A 26,818-nucleotide genomic window follows, 5' to 3' on the forward strand; every position below is an offset into this window, starting at 1 on the left:
CTCTTCTCTCCTTCCTTCCTTCCTTCCTTCCTTCCTTCCTTCCTTCCTTCCTTCCTTCCTTCCTTCCTTCCTTCTTTCTTTTACCCTTGTATCATGAATAATGATAATTAGAAAAACATACGAAGCACGAAAGGGAATACTTTTTTCATATTTTATTTTTATTTTTTCCTGGTTTAGATATGTATGATCATTCAAAACATGTTTCCATTTTCACTTTTGTAGTGAATAATCTTATAAAATAAAATCCCCCAAATATATACCTAAATAAACAAGGGGAAAATCATATGCTTTCATCTGCAGGAGTACTTGTTTTTTTTTAGTGGGACATGGTGGAATCCAAGACCTGTACCACATTCCCATAGCATTTCCCCTTCTTATGAACACTTTCCTCATATTCCAAATGGATATTCAAACTCAGAGTTAGAGTGACTTTATATCACAAAATCAGAGTGACTTCATGTTACTTGGCTAATTTTGATTAAAAACTAGTAAGAGGAAATTAAAATGTTATTTACCTGAGTTTGTCTATATAATGGAAACTATACTTTAAAAACAATAACAAAAATCCCTTGAATATTTTATATTTTCAATATTTGTTGCAATATTTTACACAATATTATTTTAAAAATGAATCTTTAAAATTTTCCTAGTGGGATTTTTTTTATTAACCCAGTATGATATTAAGCCTATAAAACAAATTTCTAAGGTTTAAAAAGTACATTGTGATGTTTTAGCCTATGTATGCCTAGAAATAAAAAAAACTGATTATACTATGGAAATATGGTGTTATGTTATCTATAATAAGTGGCAGAGGACCTTGTGGTTTGTATTGAAAAAAAGCAAAAAGAATCAAACAAGAATATGGGAGAAACTTGGCTTAGATTTGTGTGTGTGTGTGTGTGTGTGTGTGTGTGTGTGTGTGTGTGTGTGTGTGGTGGCTATGTGACTGTTCTATAGATGGCACCTATCATGCTTAATAAACAAAGTTAATTATAGTCCCACTTGTTTTTGGTTTCTAGACCTTGCAACAATGGTTACAGGAATTCCAAAGGCTTTCCATTATGATTAAATCACAGATTAAGAGTTTAGGAAACATGAGTCATACAGAATTTTAACTGTGTATATGAACTTGCTTAGAAATTATAGAACCTTCTATTTTACAAAAGAAAACATTGAAGCAGAGAGAAGTTGAATGGTTTTATGATCACACAACTATTTATTAGCAGAGACAAATGTTAATTATGGCACTTAGAAAAGAATGGCAAATGACAATTAGAATGATAAAGGCAACAATCATTATCAATATTTTTTTTATGAGACCACTAACCTGTCTGCTCTCGTTGAGGTTTTAGCTCCCAGGATGTTCCATTGGATTATCAGATTGGTTTGTCTGGGAATGAAAGAACCAGGTGAAATCTCTGTGTGGCAGAACAATATAATTTCTAAAATCTGTTCTTCCTCAGATGCCTTCTCTGCATGTCTCCATGTTCTCCTATCTTCCGTGCATCCTTGGAAAAATCTTGTATACTTTGCTGTTCTGTGGGTCCACCTGAGGGTTTGGGCACAGAAAACACTGAAAGCTTGTTCAATAAATGACTCTGTGTCACAAAGTCTGTGAAAGCTGCATCCTTGACTTCTAAGCACATCCTTATCATCTTTTAGACATGCATATGTCAAAGTTTTCTGATTGATCTGTTACATGTGACTCATTGTTTCTATAGCTCAGTGGAGGGCCTTGAACTAGTAGGAAAAAGAGCTTTGCCCTTAATGGAACAATGGTATGAGGTATAACCAATAAAGAATCTCAGTACACAGTTCTCCCATTTAGGGGTCAGAGAAATCAAAAAATTCCACACAATGGAAATATTATGCTTTTCTAAAATGTAGAATTATGTTCAAAGGGCTAATGGCAACTATATTACTGTGTATTCTAGGAGTGGGTTTAAGTCTCACCAGAGTGAAGAAAATTCAAAGTCAAGACCAAAATAATAAATCAGTAATTTTGCTACTTTATGGATGCATGATTTTATCTATTTCCTTCCTTTCAAGTGGAAACTGATTTCTACCTTTTCATTCCTTGGGATCCGTAGTCATATCCTGTAAATGTTTCATAGAAGACTCTCTTACAATATTGGAAGTCCTTTTCTTATAATATTTTATGGGTATTAGTGAAGAATTTTTTGGGTGGTAACTCATTAATTTAGTCAATTAGTCAGTCAACAAGAAGTACATATCAATCCAATCCAATCCAGTTAAAATTTATTAAAGCCCAATAAAAGTAAAATTCCAAGAGATTGGGTTTCAGGTAATAAAAAACAATTTATTGATTAAGTTAGCAATAACAATAAAGTAATCGGTCTCTGATCTCTCTTGGCAATCAGAGACAACTCATTCATAGTCTTATGTTGTTTAAATACAATTTGGAAAGCTCATTATTCTGTCATCTCCTAGAAAACCCAAGACATCTTTAACTGGTGGTTACCAAATGAGAAGATTGACTAATATTTTCCAGTTCCTTCACTGTCTCCATGAATACTCTCAAGATAATGGGGCAAGTCACATGACTGATCATAGGATTCCAATATCCTTTCTCATCTAGATGAGGAAATCAAGTTAGGTCTGGTCAAGATCAACTCACCTTCATTCATCTCAATGGGGGGTATCAAGGCTATAGCCATGCTACCCCCAGGGCATATTTGGCCCAAACTAGTTTTGTTTACTAGATAAGATGGAACTTATCTTCTTCTTTTTTTTGAACCTTTACCTTCCATCTTAGAATCAATGCATTCTAAGGCAGAAAAGCAGTAAGGGCTAGGCAATGGGGGTCAAGCGACTTGTCCAGGGTCACACAGCTAGGAAGCATCTGAGGTTAGATTTGAATTTAGGACCTCCCATCTCTAGACTCTGGCTCTCCATCCATTGAGCTACCTAGCTGCCTTGTGTAGTTTATATTCTGAGTCTCAATTATCCCTATTTTAGAAGCCTCTATGGGGCAAGGAATTAAGATACATTCTTATGACAGTTAGGACAAAGGAATGAGGAAAAGGCTTGAACATAAATGCAGTATTACAGAACAATATTAGAAATCAAATTGATACAATATTGAGAATAAATCTTGTCAAGGTCTACTATGTGCCAAGCACTGGGCTAGGCTCTAAGGATCCAAAGGGAAAAGCAAAATGAATCAATTATATTATATTATAATAGAGGAGTCAATTTGTATATCTATAGGTATAGAGAAAACACATAACAAAACAGATACAAAGTGATCTTAGGGACCAGGTGTTGAATGGCAGAGAGGGAGAGTTGGGGTAAATTGGAAAAAAACCCATGGAGAAAGTAGAGTATAAATTGATACTTGGAGAAAACCAGAGATTCTTAGTGGTGGAAGTGAGAAGGGAATACATTGCAGGCATGTGAAAGAGGTGGTACAAAGACAATGGTAGGACATGGAGTGTCTTATGTGAAGGCAAATAGTGTGATTGGTTTGGCTGGATTTTTGAGAATGAGGCAGAAGTATTACATAATAAGCCTGAAAACATAGATTATGGCTAGATTGTGAAGAGCTTCAAATGCCAGGGAATTTATAAATGATCTTGGAGTTAATAGGCTGACATTAGACTTTACTGAGTAGGGGAGGGATATGATCAGATCCTAGCTGTGAGAAGGCAAGATTGTAGAGGGGAAAGATCGGAAGCAAGGAGACCAATTAAAAAGTGCTTGCAATAGTCCAAATGAGAGGTAATGGGGGCCTGAACTGATGAGGTGGATATATGAGAGGATAGAATGGAATTGATGCATGAGATGTTATGAAGAGAGAAATAAGATTTGGCAAATGATTGATTATGTGGGGTAAAAGAGAAGAAAGAGTGGAGGATGACATTGAGGTTATGAACCTGAGTGACTGGAAGAATGATGGTGCTCCATCACCTTGCAAGAAGGTCAGGTTGAGGGGAAAAGATAATGAATTCTATTTTGGACATGTTGAGTTGATAAGCCTACGGAACATCTCGTTTGTAATGTCTCACAGGCAGTTCATAATGTTGGACTGGAGCTTGGGGAAAAGAATGGGACTGGATTTATGGATCTAAAAGTCATCTACAGAGAGGTGATAATTATGCCCATGGGAACTGAAGTCACCAAATAAAGAATATAAATATATAAAGAAAAATGCTCAGGACCGAGCCTTAGGGCACAGTCTCATTTAAGGGGCATAATATGAATGATGGGATGAGAAAGAAAACTGATAATGAACATCCAGACTGAGGAGAGAACTGTGAGAAGTGTTATAGAAACCTAGGAAGGAGAGTTAACTATATTAAATGCTGCAAAGTTCAAGAAAGATGAAGTTTGATAAGAAAACATTTGATTTGGCAATTAAGAGATTACTAGTCATTTTGGAAAGAGTAGTTTCAGTTGGGTGAAGAAGCCACTAAGATTAGAGAAAGATGGTGAATGGTTAAGGGGTAAAATTCTGTAGAAGATGGGAGGAGAGGAGATCAAGGATATATTTTGAGTTTTGGCAAGAAGAAGACCCCCTTTCTCATCAGAGAGGAGATTAACAGAGGAAAGGGATTTGATACATGAGCTCGAGGAATTGTGAGATGAAGAAAAGGAGAGAGGAGGGAGCTCCCTGAAAATGGCTTCAGTTTTCTTAAGTAAATGACAAGTTTTGTAGTTCAAAGGGGAAAGCTGAGATACTAGAGACTTGAGGAGAGGAGAAGTTTGTAATGGCTGGTAGGGAGTGAAATAGGGAATACATTAGGCAAGGATTGCCTTGATTCTGTGAAAGCCCATCATTTTATGGTATGGGCGACTCCATTCAACAGTATGTAAATGGGAGTGGAAAAGCCTAGTCCTAGCACAAATCTTGGTATATAAGTGCTTGTTGATTGATTGCTTAAGATCAACTTACAAAAGTTCAAACTGTACCTTTCTGTTTAATCAATCGACTTCAGTCAAGCTACAGCCTTCTGGTCTTTGGAATCCCAGAATCCCTGAGTGTTCTAATCATGTCTCCATGCAGGTAATTTGCAGCTGATTAGTTTGACCAAGAGTTCCAGTCTATAAAGTTCTTAAATAAAGTTTCCACTGCTAGACAACTTTTTAGTTGACTCAGCTTTAATCTTCTTTTCCTTAAAGGGAACACTAAGACTTTACTGCTTGCTTTAAGGTTACACAGCAAATGAATTAGGAGGTTGATATAGACATCGGAATCCTCAGTTTTCTCACCTAATAACTTGCTAGTTTTATTGTTCTGTTTTGGAGTTTCTTTATAAATTATGCTCCACACTTCTGGAAAGGTCATGATGATCTGACTGCTTCATATTTCCACACACCACCCTTGTGGCTCCTCAGACTGAAATGCCCTTGTCCAACTATCATTCCCTTTTATATGTTGCCTCTTCATTATTGTAATGCAAGCTCTTTGAGGGCAGAGAATATCTCACTTTTGTATTTGTGTATTTAGCATAATGCCTGACATGGTAGATACTTCATAAGTTCTTTTTCATTTCATTATTTCTTTTCTGTAAAGTGAGGTAGAATGGAAAGATCATATTAAGGAGTTTTAGGATGAAGAGAAGAGGGAGCATAGAGAAAATGCTCTCCATATTTTTAGAATAGTAAAGCAAAATTCTTAGAGCTTACCACATTCGTTTGCAAGTTGATCGTCAGCTTGCTAATTGACTTGTTCCCCCCATTCTTAATCTTATTCCTAGTTCTAAAGCATCCAGGGATTATGTCTGGATATTTCCTCATTAATTACTAAGATTTAAATATATCTTTCAACTACCTAAGGACTGAGCCCCACCCCAGTTGATTAAATATTTAAAAAATCAAATAAACTTCCTTTTTCACTAGTACTTATCTCTATATTTAAGATATATATCTTCTGAGATTATCTCTATATTTAAGATTAAGAATATCTCTATATTTAAGATATACATATATTTTCTGAGTTTAAATAAATATTAGGTTTACTAAATATATATTTTGGTCACAATGTAATCAGTAATAAATAAAATATAGAGATTATTTATATTTTAATTATAGAAAAGATCACAACCAATCACCCGAAACCCTTAATGACTCCACTTCTTAGAAAATAATCCTAGAAAATTTAGTTTATTCATGATAATAAAAATAGAGTCTCTGGAATCCTCTTCCTCATCTTTGCATGATCCAGAACTTAGAATAGTCTCATAAAAAAAGATGCCTCCAACTTTTTTCTCTTTGTCCTCTCTAGCTTATCTTCATCCATGACAGCAAACCATTTTCTAGCTTCTCTCAAGTCTTTAATAGTCTCTCTTCAATCACTCATAAAATTCTGTTCATGTTTCTTCATAAAATAATAGCAAGATAGAAGTTCCTTTACCTTCTCCATAGGTACAGACCTTTATAGATCAAACATACCTACTTACACAAACACACGCACACATCCATCTCTACCTATTTCTGACCACACAGAGAGGAGCACCTCCTAGAATTACAATTAATTTTTTCCTAGATTCTTTCCTTCTTAAAGAGAAACTAATGGCTTCAAGAGCCACTGTGGTAGACGTAGTTGAAACAGAGGTTTCATAAATAAGAGACAGGTCCTTAGCTGGAGAGAAGTATGGAAGGCTTGAGATGAGAAGTGAAGGTTTGGAAACAGCCTATATGAGAAGTTGGAAAAGAAATCATTTAGAGAGGAGTACTAGATGAGGTTTGATAACATGAATGTGCAGTATATCCAGACAGCTTTAAGTAAAACTTTTATCATTTGGGATACTTAGATGAAATGTTATATATTTATTCATAAACAATTATCAATCATGTTAGCAATGGTGGAAAATATGCATTTTCTTATGGTCTGAATGATAAATTGAAATTGCTTAAAATTCATAACCTAAGGAATGCCAATTTTTGTTTTTGTTTTTAAACTAGGGTAAATAGGAAGATGGCAGAAAACTACCTGATACAGAGGGTGGATCTAGTTTAAAGTCAATTATAGATCCCCTCTGTATTTGTAGAAAACCCTGGGATGGGTCTGTAGCAGACAGGAATCTGATTTTAAGAATGGAGAAAGGCCGGTGAAAGACAGAAACAGAATTCTAAGTTACCAAAGCAAAGAGGTAGAGAAAAATGAAATAAATTTGAAACACAGATCTGGGTTGTGACAGGACCAAGCAAGAGCAAGAGTACAGATTGTTGCTTGCTCATGGACAATGAGATATGAAGATGTATCTGGGCACAAGGGAACCATTTGGCAGCAAATGAATCCCAGAGGGCAACACTATGCCCCCCATTCCCAGCCACTGCTCTGCCTCTCCATCAGAGGTTCTTAACTTTGGATTTGTGAATTAAAAAAAATGTGTTGATAACTGCATTTCAATTGAATGGATTTCTTTTGTAGTTCTATGTATTTTCTCCAGACGAAATGTATTATTATGAGAAGGCATGCCAAAGGGGCAAATGACCCCAAATAGATTAGGAATCCTTTCTGGAAGGTCCTTCATCAAGTGGGTTCTGAAACTCCCTCCTCACCCTTCCTCCTTTTGTGACACCTGGAACCTTTTCCCTTGGATATCTATATTGGACTGCAAATACATTTTCCTCCCTGCTCCCTTCCCGATTCATACTGGAGTTGCTAACAGGGAGAAACTGTTCATTGTAATCCACTCAGTACCTATCCTGCTTCCAAGGCCATGTCCAAAGGCTTTATGCTGCATGTTAATTCCCTATCTTGCAATCACAGAAGTAGAGAAGCAGTCCCCAGAAAATAGAATCTCCTCAAGTTCCTGGTCCAGCCTGGGAAAAATTCATTTTTTGTCAGCATTTGCATATTTTAAATTATTCTGCTTTCAGTTCACTGATTTTTTCTAATGTTACTGCCATAAATATGCAGCAGATGTTTCACTAAGTTTGAAAATTAGAAATAATTACTGTAGAAATAGTGCTTATAGATATCATTCTGGGAACCACGGGAGAGACATTGTTTGGAAAGAGATGAGGAGCCACTGATAAAAGAATTAAATACTTTGAGATATTGATTTTTAAAAGAAAGGCCCTAAAATTATATAATCAGATGAGTTAAAACTATAATTTCAAGCTGTTCTCTGATTTGTCTCCCGCTGTTTGATGTTGCCATTTAAGTGAAGTCAGCATGGTCCAGCATTTAAATACAAATTTATAATTCAAAATGTTTTCTATCTTCAGAGCGGCACATTTAGGCATACTTTTTATAAGTCTTAAGTCCTAAGTAGAATTATCTAAATCGAGAGTGACTTTAAGATGAAAACTTGTGAAAAAAGAAAAAGAGATAGATAATAAATTATGTAACTTTGTTCATAGACAGGCTGGTCGGATAATAGCAATCTGGTTGGACCTGAAGTCAGGAAGACTTAGATTCAAGTTCTAACTCTTCTCATGCTGTGTGCACGTGACTTTGAGCAAGTATGTCTTGATGCCACAAATATGTCTACAAAATTGTGATTTAAAATGAGTTGCAAATCTTTCCTGATAAGAGTGAGTTTCCACATTGGAATTTTCCTACACTTATGAAATTTCAGGTAGACAGCTACCCTCTCACAAAACAAACAAACCCAAAATATATATCAGCTAGGTAATACAGTGACTTTTCCCATTTTATCTGTGATTTATCCACAGGTAGAGCAAAGTCTATAACATAATGGACCTTTTCCGTTGACAGTATTTGTGTTTATCCAAAAGAAACAACACACAGACTTGGAGTAAGGAAGAACTGAGTTCAAACCCTATCTTCGATATTTAATTAGCTGGGCAAGCCAATTCATTTCTATCTGCCTCAATTTTCTTATCTGAAAAGTGGAAATAAGAATATTACCTATTCATAGGGTTGCCGTAAGGATCAAATGAGATATCATATGTAAAGTTGTATCCTAACTTTAAACTGCTATATAAATGCTAGATATTATTAGCTATTAAAGGATATTAAGAATCTTTTCTTCTGACTTCCTCATTTTACAGATAAGTAAATGGAGCCCAGAAGATGATTGAATGTCTTTCCAAAGGGCATTGTGGTAGTAGATAGCAAAGCTAATATTCAAACATAATTCTAATTCTAATTTTCTAATGCTCTAGCTTTAAAGGCAGGGTCAGTATAATGTAATGGAAAGGATACATTGGATTTGGAGTAAGACCTGAATTTAAACCCTAATTCTGCTACTTATTATCTGTGTGAACTTGGTCCAAACCACTACTTTTTATCTCCATTTCCTCATTTGTATAAGAGGAGTAGTTGGACTCATTTTCCAGGATGAACGTCCATCACTTACTCTATGGCCTTATTATTTTCACTTTATATGCTCCCTACTCCAAGGCTACTTCCTTTAACAATTTCAGAGGATAAAAATCTCTCATAATTTTCTTAAAGGATCTTTCAGGTGCTGCATAAACCAATGGGCCATATTTCATTAAGAATAATGTTGGACCAAATGGCCATGACCCATCAGCTAATAGAGACATCAGAGCCATTTATGAAGCAAACAGAAAAGTATACACCATGAAAGGTCAAGCCAAGCTGAAGCTAGATGGAGAAAATAGGATCAATAAACAGCTGAACCTGTTGGTGAGGCAAAGGATATTTCTAGGTGCTGCGGAAAGGGAAATTTGCATTAGTAGGAAAGGAGCAAATCCATTATTGATGAGACTGAGTGATCTTGCATTCCATTGTACACAAGGAAGAATCAGTGGTCAGTTTTAGGTGGCAGCCTCCAGGGAACCGTATTACCTTCCGCCCAAACTCTCCCGTGGTCGAGTTTATCCCCTCCTTCCTATTTCAGGCTTTGCTACTTAATTTTGCATAAGCATTTTATAGAATGAGTAAACAATGAAGTATCCATGCTATCTAATGTTATAAGGAATTCTTGGGACAAAATGGAAATCATCTTGAGTAATAGTATAGTTGGTTGAAGACCTCGGAATGCACCCAGGTGGCCAAGGCCAAAAGGCAGTTGGAACCAACCCTAAAAATATCCATCATGCGCGGCAGAGCTCAGCTCATTCTGGAGCATCCTTGGGTGGAGGGAGGTTTCAAGAGGGTGGCCTTGCCTGAGAGATCTAGAGAGCTGTCATACCTGTCGTCAATAGAGCTGAGAGAGAACAATATTACAATCATCTAAGAAGAAGATCAATAGTCTTCCCTATCCTTGGGTTTGGCTCCAGTCAGGTCAAGCCAGGGTTAGTGAGAGAGTGAAGAAGCTGCAGCCTCACATTGATCTACCAGCACCTACAATCTCTGATCACCTACTTTATACTAGCTTAGATTTAGCATCCCTGAAACCTCTTACCCCATTCCTTGTTCTTGACCCCTGGTTAAGTGAGAAATAAACCCTGTTACTAAGTTCAACTAAAGATTGGAGTACCTTTCCTAATTAGTGAATATCCAAAGTTATTAGGAAGGGGAACCTTAATTCACGCAGTCAGAATATCAGCGTTATCCATCTAGCATTAATACCAACGTACCAACAACAAACCCAACCCCAAGTCAAGAGGCTAAAGGAGTTGTCAACACACTTCCAACTCCTTCTTGGCTGCTTGGCTTGGGCAACTGTTAAAGGAGACAGCTTGGCAGACTCAGTCCAGCAGAGCCTGTCAGACTGAGGGGAGCACAGCCCACTTCTATTATCAAGTGATACAAAACTGATGTGGCCTTATTGTGTTCCCTCTCTCCTTGTTTTTAACACTAATTGCTTTATCAAACCTAACTCTTCCCATTTTACCCATGATTTATCCACAGGTAGAGCAAGGCTATAACAAAATGGACCTTTTCCATTGACAGCATGTATGTTTATCCAAAAGAAAGCACACAGATCTTGCAATTTAAATTATTCCAATCTAAGCACTTTAATAGGGTAGCTAGAGGGTGCAATGGATAGAGTGTTATCCCTGAAGTCAGGAAGACTCCTCTTCCTGAGTTCAAATCTGGCCTTAGACATCTACTGGCTGTGGGACCTGAGAAAGTCCTGCTTGCCTCAGCTACCTCATCTGGAAAATTAGCTGGAGAAGGAAATGGCAAAGCACTCTGGTATCTTTGCCAAGGAAATGGGGTCACAAAGAGCCAGATTGACTAAAAACCACTGAAAAATATGACAATAAATGATTTAATAGTTACTTCCTCTTGTAGTTTAAATGATGAATAATCATTGATTTAATTCTAGAACTATACCAAGTATATGTAATATAGGAAATGAAACATATTAGGCTATTGGCATGGTGATGTGTTATTCCATTTAATTTAGAGATTCTTGAATGGAAGGACTTATTTGTTTTTACTGATGAATGATTCTTACTGATGTGGGACAAAATCTGCTAAAATCTGAACTGGAAGAAGAAATTTTGAACGAAATTAAAATATTTAAATGATCAAAACTGATTAATCCTTATCAAAATTATTAAAATGCAGCCTGAGTACTCTGCAGAGTACTGTATGAAGCCAATTAAAACAGACATTTTCAATTTATAATTATGTCTATGTAATGAAAGCAACATGTTTTGGCTAGAATTGAATTGTGTATTTGAATGTGAGCTTCTGCCTTGTGGGGAAACTGGATCCCACTCATGATGAATTTCATAAATTTCTTTCACAAGGGTTCTGCCTTATTGAGGAAACGGTTTGGGGGCTTTCTATATGGTGAATTTATCTAGATGGATGAAGGTACTATCTTGAAGTAGACCATATTTGAAATGGTGTGCCATTATAAAAATGAGACAGTTTTGATATGGAAAGGACTTTGGAAATCTTTCGTGACTTCCTCATTTCATTTTATTTTTTATTTAAAAAAACCCTTACTTTTTGTCTTAGAAACAACTTTAAGGAAGAAAGACAAGAGCTAGGCAAATGGAGGTAAGTGACTTGCCAGTGGTCATACAGCTAAAGCTAGATTTGAACCTAGGACCTCCTGACTCCAGACCTGTTACTCTACCTAGCTGCCTCTATGACTTCCTTATTTTACAGGAAAAGAAAATGAGACCCTGTAAAGGGAAATAAGTTACATGGCTTAGTTCACGATGCCAGTATCTATTCTAAGGGAGTGTGATATAGTTGGGGGAAAAAACCCCAAAAAACAACTAAAAAACTCCAAACTCTTGCCTTTTTTAGTTATCATATGACAGGTTCAAATCCCAGCTTTTCCACTTCCTCTTAGACATCAGCCTCACTCTATATGTCATCATGGGTACTGTCCCAATGAGACCAAATTTGACCCTTTATCCATCAAGCCTTCTGAAACTAGAACCCCAAATGAGGTAAGTGTGCCAGGCTGGTTCCACTAAAGACATAGAAGAGCCTGGCAGCCCAGCTGTTATTGGAATAACAGTTCTGGCTTTTTCCCTTTGTTTTCTATCTCTAATGTTCAACATAGCACCTATTAACATAAAAGGTTTTAAATGCTTGTTGTCTTGGCTTGATAACCCTAAAATGGTCCTTCTGTGACCGAGTGCTTGCCTCTACCATAGCTCATGAAACTTATAATCTAGCCTTATTCTGAGGTTTCGAACCAGGAGGGCAAGACCCTCTTTGTTGGAGGCCAAGCCTCAGGACTCAGGTACCTATATTCTCCTTCCACAAGACTGAGTACCAAACCTCACAAATAAGGAACCACTATGGGCTATGGAGTGAGACATTGTTTCCATGAGATGCTAAGCACCTCATGCATGCTTTTTAGGGGCCCTGGAGTTTGAAACTTAAGATATAAAAATGGTTTCTCCCTTCGTTTTTCTTTCTTTTAGGTACTTCTGAGATACTAGAATTAATAAGAGTTATTTTAGAAAAAAAACTCCAGCATATTTTTATTACAGCATGTTATCATTCATTTTTTTGGATGTTCACTAAACTGTAAATGAAACAAAAGGGTAACCACTCAATTAATAAAATTGAAAACCCCATTAATGTATATGTTGTGACATATCAGAATGTTGAAGTTCATTTTTTAAGGTTTTAAAATAGTTTCTATAAGCTCATTATTGTTTAAAATTACATTCATAACAAATTGCCTATAAAAAAGGAAAAGACCAAGCATCAGCTAAACTAAATGAAAGACTTAATGCTAACCACTTACTTTTTTCATATCGAATTTCCATTTCTAGCACCTAAAATTCTAAAAATGGAAAGCAATGAAGTCCCATGTCCTGAGTCCTTGACTGAATCTCAAAAAAGATGAATGAATCCATTGCCAAGAACTCTGAGACTTTGAGAAACCTTGGCAAGTGTTGATAGGACATATCCCCCCCCCCAATATTTTTCCCTTTCAACTTTCTAACCAGACATTTTTGATTTGTATTAATAAAGCATTTCTGTCTCTGAAGTCCATTAAAACATTTTAATTTTGTTAGAAATAATTTAAATACATATGCACATACATATATTATACATGCAATATATTTATTTACACATCTGACTATATAGGTATATATACAAATTATGAAATATATCATTTATTTGAATAATAGAGATTCATTTACATATATGAATATACAGATATAGAGCTATACAGTGTTCCAAAAAGCTTTAGTAGCTTGAAATTGCAGTAAGAGTTTTGAGTCACCCTCTACATCTATATCTAAGTGTAGAAGTATCTATTATAATAGGTAGATACAAAGAGATATATAGAAAGATATATCCCTAGATACATTCATATATCCATTTATGGCTGGATCTCTGATTTTTTTTTTTTTAGTAAAAATAGGTTTTAAATACTTTCAGGCAGGATATTAGAAATAATTCTCTCATACTAATTTGGTGCACATAAATGCACATGGCCAGGCAATCTATTCACATTGAAAAATTGAAAGCAAATACTACTTACTTACACATTCTACTCTAATGGGGTCCAATTCTCTTTCTCACATATACTTTCTAGAATTACTCTGTGCAAAGGTAGGTTTTTTTAAAATAATTTTTATTTTTTAGAAAAGTTATCATGGTTACATGATTCATGCTCTTACTTTCCCCTTCACCCCCCTTCCCATAGCCAATGCGCATTTCCACTGGTTTTAACCTGTGTCATCAATCAAGACCTATTTCCAAATTGTTGATAGTTGCATTGGTTTGATAGTTTCGAATCTACATCCCCAAACACGCCCTCCTCAACCCATGTGTTCAAGTGGTTGCTTTTCTTTTGTGTTTCCACTCCTGTAGTTCTTCCTCTGAATGTGGGTAGTGTTCTTTTCCATAAATCCTTCAGAATTGTCCTGGGTCATTGCATTGCTGCTAGTACAGAAGTCCATTACATTCTATTTTGCCACAGTCTATTGGTCTCTGTGTACAATGTTCTTCTGGCTCTGCTCCTTTCACTCTGCATCAGTTCCTGGAGGTCTTTCCAGTTCACATGGAATTCCATATTATTCCTTTGAGCACAATAGTATTCCATCACCAGCATACACCACAATTTGTTCAGCTATTCCCCAATTGAAGGGCATGCCCTCATTTTCCAGTTTTTCCCACCACAAAAAGTGTGGCTATAAATATTTTTGTACAAGTCTGTTTGTCTATGATCTCTTTGGGGTACAAACTCAACAATAGTATGGCTAGATCACAGGGCAGGCATTCTTTTATAGCCCTTTGAGCATAGTTCCAAATTGCCAGCCAGAATGGTTGGATCAGTTCACAACTCCACCAGCAATGCATTAATGTTCCAATTTGGCCACATCCCCTCCAACATTCATTACTCTCCCCTTCTTTCATTTTAGCCATTCTGCTAGGTGTGAGGTGATACCTCAGAGTTGTTTTGATTTGCATTTCTCTAGTTATTAGAGATTTAGAGCACTTTCTCATGTGCTTATTGATACTTTTGATTTCTTTACCTGAAAATTGCCTATTCATGTCTCTTGCCCATTTATCAATTGGGGAATGGCTTGATTTTTTTATACAATTGATTTAACTCCTTGTATATTTGAGTAATTGGACCCCTGTCAGAGTTTTCTGTTATAAAGTTTTTTTCCCAATTTGTTGTTTCCCTTCTGATTTTGGTTGCATTGTTTTTGTATGTACAAAAGCTTTTTAATTTAATATAATCAAAATCATTTATTTTACATTTTGTAATTTTCTCTGACTCTTGCTTGGTTTTAAAATCTTTCCTTTCTGTTATGAGTAAGATGAGATTAGCTAGTTATTATGAATTAAAAATTAAAACTGTAGGAAAATATATGTAAGGTAATGGGGTCACCAGGGATATTACAATAAACTAAGTGGTTTGTGGGAACACACTCTAGGATTCCTCTGGATTTGTTTTTATGTCTTCTTGAGGAGTCCTATATGTGTGTGTTAGGAGAGGTTAAGCAGCTGCTTTTTACTCTGCAGCCATCTTAACCAGGAAGATCCAAGTCCTCAGAGTTGTTTTGATTTGTATTTCTCTAATTATAAGAGATTTAGAACCCTTTTTTATGTGCTTATTAATAGTTTTGATTTCTTTATCTGAGAACTGCCTATTCATGTCCCTTGCCTATTTATCAATTGAGGAATGGCTTGATTTTTTTGTACAATTGATTTAGTTCCTTATAAAATTGAGAAATTAGACCTTTGTCAGAGGTTTTTGTTATAAATATTTTTTCCCAATTTGTTACTTCCCTTCTATTTTTGGGTGTATGGGCTTTGTTTGTACAAAACGAGAAACACTAGCAGTAACAATTAGAGAAGAAAAAGAAATTCAAGGCATTAAGATAAACAATGAGGAGACTAAACTATCACTCTTTGCAGATGATATGATGGTCTACTTAAAGAATTCTGGAGGATCAACTGAAAAGCTAGTGGAAATAATCAGCCACTTTAGCAAAGTTGCAGGATACAAAATAAACCCATATAAATCATCAGTATTTCTATATATTTTCAATACATCCCAGCAGCAAGAGGTAGAAAGAGAAATTCCATTTAAAATAATCCTAGACAATATAAAATATGTAGGAATCAATTTGCCAAGACAAACATAGGAATTATATGAACACAACTACAAAACACTTTCTATACAATTAAAACTAGATCTAAATAATTGAAAAAAACACTAATTGCTCATGGGTAGGATGAGCTAACATAATAAAAATGGCAATCCTACCCAAATTAATTGATTTATTCAGTGCCATACCTATCAAACTAACAAGAAACTTTTTTTATTGGATTAGAACAAATTATAACAGAAAGAAGGATCAATGGAATAGACTTGGGATAAATGCCCTCAGCAATATAATATGTGATAAACCCAAAGTTCCAAGCTTTGGGGATAAGAAACCACTTTTTGACAAAAACTGCTGGGAAAATTGGTAAGCAGTATGGGAGAGATTAGGTCTAGATCAATACCTCATACCCTATACCAAGATGAATTCAGAATGGATAAATGACTTAAATATAAAGAAGGAAACTGTAAGTAAATTAGGTGAACATAGAGTATTGTGCCTGTCAGATATTTGGTAAAGGAAAGAATTTAAGATGAAGCAAAAGATAGAACATATTACAAAATGTAAAATGAATAATTTTGATTACATTAAATACAAAATAAAAAAGAATTCCCCCCCTTTCTTATTTACCTTTTCATGTTTCTCTTGATTTTTAGATTTAGACATCACATTTTCCATTTAATTTTGGTGTTTTCTTTAGGAATAATTGGAAATCCTCTATTTTGTTGAATATTCATACTTTCCCTTTGATGTATATGGTCAGTTTTGAGTGGTAGATGATCCTTGGTTGTAGACCCAATTCTCTTGCCTTTATGAATATCATATTCCAAGCCTTGCAGTCCTTTAGTGTGGAGGCTGCCAGATCCTGTGTAATCCTTATTGGTGCTATTTGATATCTGATTTGTCTCATTCTGGCTCCTTGCAATATATTTTCTTTAGCTTGGAAGCTCTGAATTTGGCAATTACATTCCTATGTGTTATCTTTTGAGGATTTTATATAGAGGGTAATCTATGCACTATTTCAATGTCTATTTTGCCCTCTTGTTCAAGAATATCAGGGCAGTTTTCTTAGATAAGTTCTTGTAGTATGATGTCAAGGTTTCTGTTTATTTCCAGATTCTCAGGTAGGCCTATGTTTCTCAGTTTGTCTTCCAAGTTTGTCATCTTCTCAATGAGATATTTCATGTTTCTTTATAATTTGTCATTCTTTTGACTATATTTTATTAATTCTTGCTGTATCATTTGCATGATCATTAGTTTCTACTTGCCCAATTTAAGTCTTTAAATTCTGGTTTTCAGCTATGATCTCTTGATTTTCTTTTTTGATTTGGTGTATCCTGCTTTTCATGGTGTCCAGCAGATCAATTCTGGTCTCCAATTTGTTTTGTCCCCATTTCTACATTCTCTTACTTGGCAATTTGAGCCTACAAAACTTATTGATTGATGGGTAGGGGGATTATAAGGAATACTTCATATTTTTTCAGTTCTGCTCTTCCACTTTTTTTTGTTGCAATTTTTAAGTTCTGCTTACATCTTCTTAAAAGAAATCATGAATAGGTTTAGTTCTTTTCTCCACTCCATAGGTTAATCTTCCTTTTAAAAATGCATCCAAACTTGTGGTAATTTATTATTTATTTTGCTTTGCAACTATAATTAGTATCTATGTAATTTATGTCCTCTGATGTGTGTAAAAGTAGAATGGCTTGCATTATAGTGTTCAAGTTTTTTGACTTCCCATTTTCTTGGAGACCAATGACTCTTGAATTGTGTCAAAATTTTATCTTTAAGGTCAACACTTTGATTTTTACAAAGATTGTTCTCATAACAATGTTTCCTTTTGTTTTTATTCTGTCAGGTTTTGCTCCCTTTCAATATTTTCATATTACAAATATATTTTTGTCTCTTTTTTCAGCAATTCTTCACTATAGATTAATTTTTTTCTGATCATTTTTTAAAAACAACTTTATTTGTATTTCAAAATTTTAAGTAATATTCAAACAAGGAATAATATGATAGAAAGAGGAGACAGCCTGGTCATATTGCTATGGTTAGGATCAATAGGCAGGCGGCCAGAGTCCTCCATTAGTACTTTCTCAACATCAGGAGAAAGTGAAGAAGACCTTGAGGACATTGAGTGGACCTCCTGTGATGACTTTTAGATGAACATGGGTAAGCATCACATAGGACAGGAAGATATCTTTGAGTTGCATCCTAACTCATTGGAAAGAACTCCTAAACTTACAATTTTACAGATTCATATGAATATTTGGGTATTAATTAATATTTCATTCTCTTGTGGAATTTATTTTTTGAATCATTTTGAAATTTCTTGCTGTTGTTCCATACTCTTATGGAAGTCCACAGGATTCTATATTTTGTGAAGTATTGTTTCACTTTCCTTTCTCTTATAATATTTATTAAGTTACCTTTGTGTTTTTCTTGAGGTTTTAATGCTCTCTCTCTCCTTTCTAGTCATAGGATTTACTTGATATTTTTTGCTTGTGTGTTAGCTTTTTATTGTGCTTTCTTCTTCTTTTTGAATTCTTTGATGTTTAATATTTCCCCCCTTGTACTCCCCACTATACATTCTTTGATTTCTCTCCCTTTACTTGTGGCTACACCCTTCAGGCTAGACTAAAAAAGTGTTCTCATTGGGTCATATTAGGTGATTTAGAGGACACCAGCTTGGGTTTCTGATCTGAGCAGCTTCTGGATAGATAGAATTGATCCTAGCTACATTTCACAGATCAACATACCCATGAATCTTTTCATTCTTATCTCTGGTTGGACTAAAATCAGCAACTGCTGACTTTTATGTAATTATGATATGATGGGTTCTGTGTTTTAGGGTAGTCTCTATAGCCTTGATTATCCATAATATAGGGTAATCTTGGGGCAGAAGGCAGCAAAGTTTTCTTCATAAAATTTCTTGCAGTTGTTTACCATTTTTTTGTAAGGGAGTTGGTTAGGTATAAGGAGGGACTGAGCTATACTAGCAAAGCTTTGGCAACAGGGATGTGGAGGTTTTTCCAGTGTAGGCTGTAGATAGAAGCCTTTGGGTTAGTTTGTATGTTTTTGCAAGGAGCATGGATCTTCTTGGGAAGGGAGGAGTAAGTGAACATACTTTAAGCATTAACATTCTTCTGTGTTAGTTGAGAAAGATTTTACTTTGCTCTAGTTCTCTCTTTTTTTTTGTTCTATGAATTCAGCTGTAAATTGTTCCCCATCTGGCAAATAGTTTCTCTTTTAGAGGTTTTTCTTTCTTGAGTGTTATTGGAGACTGGAGAAAGTGTCTAATATGTCATCTTATTTGTCCCATGACCATTTGCCTAGTTTATACATGGCCAAAGACAGCCAACCCTGATACTGGAAATCTTTTTATTTAATCAGACACATAAGGGCACCTTGGGACTAATCGCCATCTCTTGATTTCCACATCCTCAATGAATGCTTATTTATACTCTTCCATAAATCTCCTAGTAAAGTCAGCAAGGTTATCTACCCTCTGGCTATAAAGCTGGCAACATGAACTTAGGAAGAAGAGTCAGTGAAAAATAAATATAACTGGGAAGTTTTGGGGAGATATTGTCACTCTTCCCTCATCCCCAAATTTTATTTTTCTTTCTTCCTGTCCCTTACTCCATATCCCACTTCTTTTCTATTTCATTAAATATTGGACTTATCAACAGATATAGAAATAAATCCCTATAAATCAGTTGAAAAGAAAAATTGTGCACAAGTATGAAATACTGTCATTCTATCATCAAGATGTTTTCTTGGGAATTTTTAAAAGTATGCTGCTACCTTCAGAAGTTTAAGGGCAGTGATAGAGGTTTATTTTTACTTTTTGTTTCAAACTGTTTTAGAATAGCTTAGCTACCTGTTTAATTAGTCTTCCTTGTTTATCTCACCAGTGAGAACATTAGTAAATGTTATCAGTGGCACTTGAAGAGAAAGCCGTATTTCCTAGATGTCTAAATAAACTAAAAAGGTCCTATACCAATAAAATGATCAAGAATATACAATATACTATATCTCCAACAGATTACACTATATTATACAATATTATTGTATCATTATATAGATAATATATTATACAATATATCCACAATATGAATATATTATAACCTATGTTTAGAATGCACTTTACTCTTCTTCACCCTTGTCTATAATCAGTTTCCAATTCTTTTGATTTTCCTTCCCTAATATCTCTTTGATATGCCCCCTTCTCACTACCCACATTGATGTCATCTTAGTTTAGCCCCTTATCATTTCTTGCCTAGACTATTATAGTTCTCCTAAATGGCAATCTTCCCTCCAGTCTCTCTCTTCTTTATTCTCCACACTGCTGCCAAAATAGATTTCCTCAAGTACCAGCCAACCATGTCATTTTTCCTATTCAAAAACTGTCATTGGCTCCCTATCTTCGAAGATAAAATAAAAACTGCTCATTGTACACAATCTGGGTCCCATAATAATTTCATATTATTTTCTTTCCCCTTAGAACTTTACATTACAGGCAGACTATTCTCCTTGCATGCTTCCCAATATTTATTGTTCTGTTACCTGTCTTTATGCTTTGGTTCAAGCTATCTCCCAGGCTAGAATTACTTGCTGCCCATTGCTATCTCTTAGCTTCGTTAAAACCTTAGCTCAGGAGCTACCTAATTATTACCATTCCCTCCTGCCTCAATTAATTTTGCATTTATTTAGCTGTTTATAAGCTAAATTCAGTATTAGAACATAAGCTTCTTGAGGGGTTAAAAATTTTTTTTTGTATCCCTAGAGAATAGCACATTGCCTTCTTACATATACTTATGTGCTTAATAAATGTCTGCAGATGAACAAATTGTGGTATATGATGGTAATGGAATACTATTGTCCTATAAGGAATGATGAACTGCTTGATTTCTATATGAACTGGAAAGACTTCCATGAACTGATGTGGAGTGAACCAGCAGAACCAGGAGAACATTGTACACAAAAACTGAAACACTGTGGGACAATCAAATGTAACTGATTTTGCTACTTATAGAATGCAATGATCCAGGACAATTCTGAGGGACTTATGAGAAAGGATGATATCCACATCTAGAGAAAGAACTGTAAGAATAGAAATCCAGAAGAAAATATGATTTATCACTAGGATATATGGGTATATGATTTGGGATTTTGGTTTTAAAAGATTGTTCTATTACAAAACTGAATAATGTGGAAATAGTTTTTGAATGAATATATATATATATATACATATATATATATATATATCCCATTGGCATTGCTTGTCAATCATAGGAAGGGAGGGAAGAGGGGAGGGAGACAACAAGAATCATGTAATGATGGAAAAAATTTAAAAAAATCAAATTCAACTGTGAAAAGAAATCTGCAGAATTAATTTTATTTGAATGTATACCTAAACCTAAATGTATACATATGTTTTAGGCTGGACCTGATTCCAGATGGTCTGATATTAAGATTTGAATTGGACAGAAATCAAATATTTATGTGTCAACTTATATTTGAGAAAGAAAGTTTATTTAGCCACAGGATGGAAATGATACTAAGGAAGGATATAGCACTGGTTTATATTTTCCTTCATCTCCACAGGAAACCTTGCCTGGACAGCAGATCATGTTGAATATGGTAACTTGCATGGTAATGGGACATCTGCCAAGTCTGAAGGCTACTGACTTCTCATGGATTGACCTTTTAGGTCTCAAGGGACCAAGGAGTCATATAAATGGCTCTAGTCTTAGCCCTCTGGACCTATTGAGACTGCTTTCCAGTTTCTCTGCCTTATACTGGAAAAAAAGACTAGCCCATATTGTTCCCATCCCCAATAATACAAAGTTAAATATATATTTTTAAAACTATGAACTCTAAAAATAAATTTTCCTAGGATAGGCAGAATGATTTAGTCAGGTAAGATACCTCCTTGTTTTATAATGGATGGGGGAAACAGTTATATGTGTGTATGTATGTATGTATGTATGTATGTATGTATAATGTATACATACATATATCTGTATCTCTCTCCATGTATTTTCTTTCCTTTGTCTTCTTCCTCCATCTCCCCTCCTTCATCTTCTCCTTGAACAGTTAAGGTACTTTTCACAATTATTCATTCTGTGATTTCATCAGTTTTACCATTTGGAAATGTGCCCAAAATGCAAACAATTTGTTAGCACTGTAAAAAGTCTTGATCTCCATCTTTCTTCCTTTTCCTCTCATCACAAGTGCATACAGACATATACATGTCCACCCCCTCAGCTTTTTAGAAAGCTGGCTGGCTCTCTTTAAAAATGTATGGTAGAATTCAAGGTTTCCGGGTGGAAATTGCCATGATTTTCAGGCAGTGACGATCTGTGTTTTTTGACAGACTTTCTAGAAGGTTGATGCGTGTGTCTCTCATCCAGGTAGTTATTTTGAGGACTGGCAAACAACTTTTTAATTTAAAGAGAACCCTTGCTGTTCATTGCAGTCATTAGCTAATGATTCAAATCTTTACATCTCTTTGACTAAAAGTGATAAAAGCAAGGCCATATCTCTCTAGGAAATGGTTACCAATAAGCAGAAATCTTCTAAAATGAAAGAGACACAACTTGGCATTTTTCTCCTCAATAAAACAAAACAAAACATTTCAAGTGATCATGGATGACAATCTGGCAATGGTTGCCTTTGTACCAGGAATGGGTATGGGTAGCCTAAAGACTTCATTTCTTGCTCAGAGGCACAGTGCATAGAATACCTGATGGGAAGTCAAGAAGATCTGAGTTCAATACATGTAATGAGTTACATGATCTCAGGCATCATTTAATTTTTCTATGTCTTAGTTTTTTCATCTGTAAAATAGGTTTAATAATAATAACACCTACCTCATAGGATTGTTAGGCTCAACCAAGATAATGTTTTGGTTGCTGTTGTTCAGTCGTGTATGACTTTTGTGACCCCATTTGGGATTTTCTTGGCAGGGATACTTAAGTGGTCTGATATTTCTTTCTCTAATTTATATTATAGATGAGGAAACTGAGGCAACCTGGATTAAATGATTTCCCCAGGGTCACACAGTAAGTGTTTGAGGCCACATTTGAAGACAGGACCTCCCATCTCTAGACCTGGTTATCTACTGAGCCACCCTGTTGTCCCTGTAAATTTAAATAACACAAAAGGCTGTTGAAGGAAGCCTCATAATAGTTTCATTGGGAAAAAATGTTTGCCCCGTTCCTATCAATGTTGTTTCTCTGGGTCAAATCTCTCTTTATCAAGTGGTGGCCACAACTCTTAGGTTCAGCATTGAAGTTGAAACCTGGTCAAATTGTCACATTAATGAACCAAAGGAATTTAACATGAACTGTTTGCACAGACCAAATAGTGAGGAGAAATGAACCCTGCCTGATAGAGTAAACTGACTTGGTTGTAGGGTCTGGGGACAACAATTTCAGTCCAATCTTTTGGAGGGTGGTCCAAGTCCATTAGGTACAGTTAGATATTATATATTGGAATCATCATATGGGGGGGGGGGAGGGAAGAAGAGGACAAACATTCACACAATCTGTTGTCTCAGCACAACGGGGCAAATCTTCTATTGAAGGCAGTTTGCAATTCATTTTTCACTTCAACCCTGAATAATGAACCTATCACAAAACAATTTATGGGTGCTTTTAGACTGATTGCTGCCCATCTATAGTGTTCTGGATAAGAGTTGAACACCAAAAAATTGTCTTTTAAAACTTTACCTCTAAATGAAATGCTTTTATCATGACATCTGAGTAAATAAGTTGGAAACTTGAAAAAGGATCATAGATTTATTTAGAGCTGGAAGGAGTTTTGGAAACCACTGAGACCTCACTTTGTTGTTCAGTCATTTTTCAGACATGTCCAGCTCTTTGTGACCGCATTGGGGGCTTTCTTGGCAAAGTTACTGGAGTGATTTGCCATATCCTTCTCCATTTCATTTTGATAAGTTGATAAGACTGAGGCAAACCAGGTTAAGTGACTTGTCCAGGGTCACCCAGCTAATAAATGCCTGAGTCCAGATTTGAATTTAGAAAGATGCATCTCCACTCCAGCACCCTTTCCATTGTATCCCCACTCCTTTATTTTACAGATGAGGAAATGGAGACATTGTTCAAAGTCACATGCTAATAAGTGTATTAGATGGAATTAACCCAAGTCTTATTGACTTTAGGTACAGTATTCTGGACTATGCCATGTTGCCTTTCAGAGTGACTTTACTTGTGGTATAAACATCAACTTTGTAAATAGAAATCCAATTGGTGTTTTTTGTTGTTACTCAATCATATATGATTCTTTATGACTCAGTGGACCATAGCAATCTATGGGGTTTTCTTGGTATGGATACTGAAGTGGTTTGCTGTTTTCTTTGTCCACTGGATTTTTTTTTGTCAGGCAATCATAGGTTAAATGACTTGCCTAGGGTAACACAACTAGCAAGTATCTGATGCTCAATTTGATCTTGTGGCTTCCTAATTCCAGGTCCCATGCTCCTTGCTTGAACTATAGCTTGGCTGAATATAAACTTCTTAGTATACTAAAAGAGACAATTTGTATTTAAGTCCATGTTTGGTACATGGTCATATCACCCTGATTTGGGCTGTTCTCATGGTCTAAACAGGGTCAGACCTGGCCAGTATTTAGATAGGAAACCACTGGGAATATCAGGCTTACAAGTAGAGTAGGCTATAAATGAATTTATCTACCAAGTCACAGGTGGTCATAGTCATATTCTTTATTGAAATCCTTGCTTGATTTTGTGTGGGGAAACCCCAGGGTCATTCATGGTGTGTAATCTCTTTCTAGACTTGTGTGAGCATCTTTTATCCTTCCTGGCAAGCACATGAAAAGTGCTATTCTTAGAGAACAGCTATATAATATACTTTGACTATGGATTATGCCATTATGCCCAATTTGAATCCTTGCTGGATTCCATTTTGGTGGTTTTATCTGGAAGAGATGGAAAGCATTTTGCTAACATATATTAATTCTCACTTTACTATCAGAAACTTGATTAATACAAATTCTCTCAAACATTTTGTACACACTAATTGCCCAATAATTGTGGGAATAGCTCAATACCATATGTCATATTCTCCCAAAGTAACTTTGAGATGGCCAAATGAGATCCATGTTTTCAGGGTTGATGATAAATATCACAGGCATATCATGTCTAGTGGTTTTGAGCAAAGCAGAATGTCTGAGGAATACCTTCTCCATGATGGAGGTTTTGTTTTATTTCTTTAAGCATTTGGCATAGATAGAAGAAATTTTGGATTGTTCTTTGCTTTTGTGATTAAAAATGGGGTGTCTAAAGGCTGAAGTATTTTTTCCATTATTAGTGAGAGCCCAGTATATCAGTGACTGGAAGTTAGCAATTGTTACATTGGTAGAGGTCTTTGGGAATGTTATTTATATCCTAGAAAATTCAGAAACAATGAAAATGAAATTTGCATCTGAATCTAGAAATAAAGGATTTGGGAGTGAGGTTGGAGAAGGGAGATATTTTTATAGAGAGAAGAGAAAGTATGTTACAGTTATGGAGAAACCCGTGGTGTAGACAGAAGTAGAACACTCATTGTTGAGGTATATGCCTTCTGGACATACCTCTTCTTCAGAGATGTAGGTGTTTTCATTTCAGAATGTAACAGATTGTTTTTCTTATAGCTGCATAGAAAGGTCAGGTGGTGTGTGTTGGTAGACAGTGTAATGCACAAAATAAGTAACCCTCTCCATATATTTTCCAGTAGTAGATTTCTTATAGTTTTATATTTTTGCATCTCTCACTATTCTTCTTTTATAAGCTCCTGAAAGAGAGGGGACACATGTCCTTTTTCTCTTGGAACACCTCCCAGAGCCCTTCACGAACAATAACAAACAGATTGATTGGCAGTCCTCAAGGTGGCACTGTTGCTGGTTTTGTTATCTATAGGAATGATTGTCAGGAGACAAGCTGAAGGAAGAACTCATAGAAATAATAGGAGAGTATGAGTTAAGTTCTTTTTACATTAAAAGACACTTTGCCCAGTAACAACTTGATTAAAATTTAAAATTCTTTTTAAAATTGTTTTTTTCCCTGTGATTTTGTAGAGAAGGGGCTCATGCAGTTATAGAAGAATCTGGCAGAGTAGAAGCATTTTTCTAATTAGTTTTCCTCGTGTTTCTTAGTCTCTTCCTGAAGCTATTGCTATTATTTCATATCTGACATTTTTTCAAAGTAAAGTTTTTCAAGGATACTTTTTAATGTTTACGAATTTTCTGCATGTTTTAAGCCGAAGTCTTGAAGACTAAAAAAGGAAATTACTAAGCTCCCCTCCCACCCCCAATTTCTGGATATTTTTCCTGAAAGGAATATAAATGAAAAAATGAGCTGTCAGGTTGTTTGAGATTTTAGCTTTCCTCCATCATTTATCATGATGAGTTATCTTCACTTGATAATGCTGCTGATGGTGGGATTTCTTTCTGTTTGTACTTATGTAGCTGAAAGATGAACTTGAAACTAGAAGTTTCTTCTACATTGATTTTATACAAAATTTTCATGGTGGCTGCTCCTTCTTGAAAGTCTTGCTACTCTCTGTAGCTAGTTCATGGCTCTATGACCTCTTGGCCCCAATTGAAGCAAGCTATCTTTAGGGGTCTCCTGTCACCATGTCCCTTACTATGGTTATCAGTTGGTAAGGTTGTAAAACTAGTTTTCTTTTTAAAAAATGACAGTTTTATGACACCATCTTTTCAAAATGAATTTCTTCTCCATCCCAGAGAGTGATAAAGAAGATGGAGGAAAGTAGGGAGGAGGAGAAGGAGGATGAAAAGGAAGAAGAGGAGGAGGAAGAGAAGGGGAGAGAGAGAGAGAGAGAGAGAGAGAGAGAGAGAGAGAGAGAGCTGTCTCTTATACACA

The sequence above is a fragment of the Gracilinanus agilis genome, chromosome 5 (genome assembly GCF_016433145.1).
Source record: "Gracilinanus agilis isolate LMUSP501 chromosome 5, AgileGrace, whole genome shotgun sequence".
NCBI lineage: Eukaryota > Metazoa > Chordata > Mammalia > Didelphimorphia > Didelphidae > Gracilinanus > Gracilinanus agilis.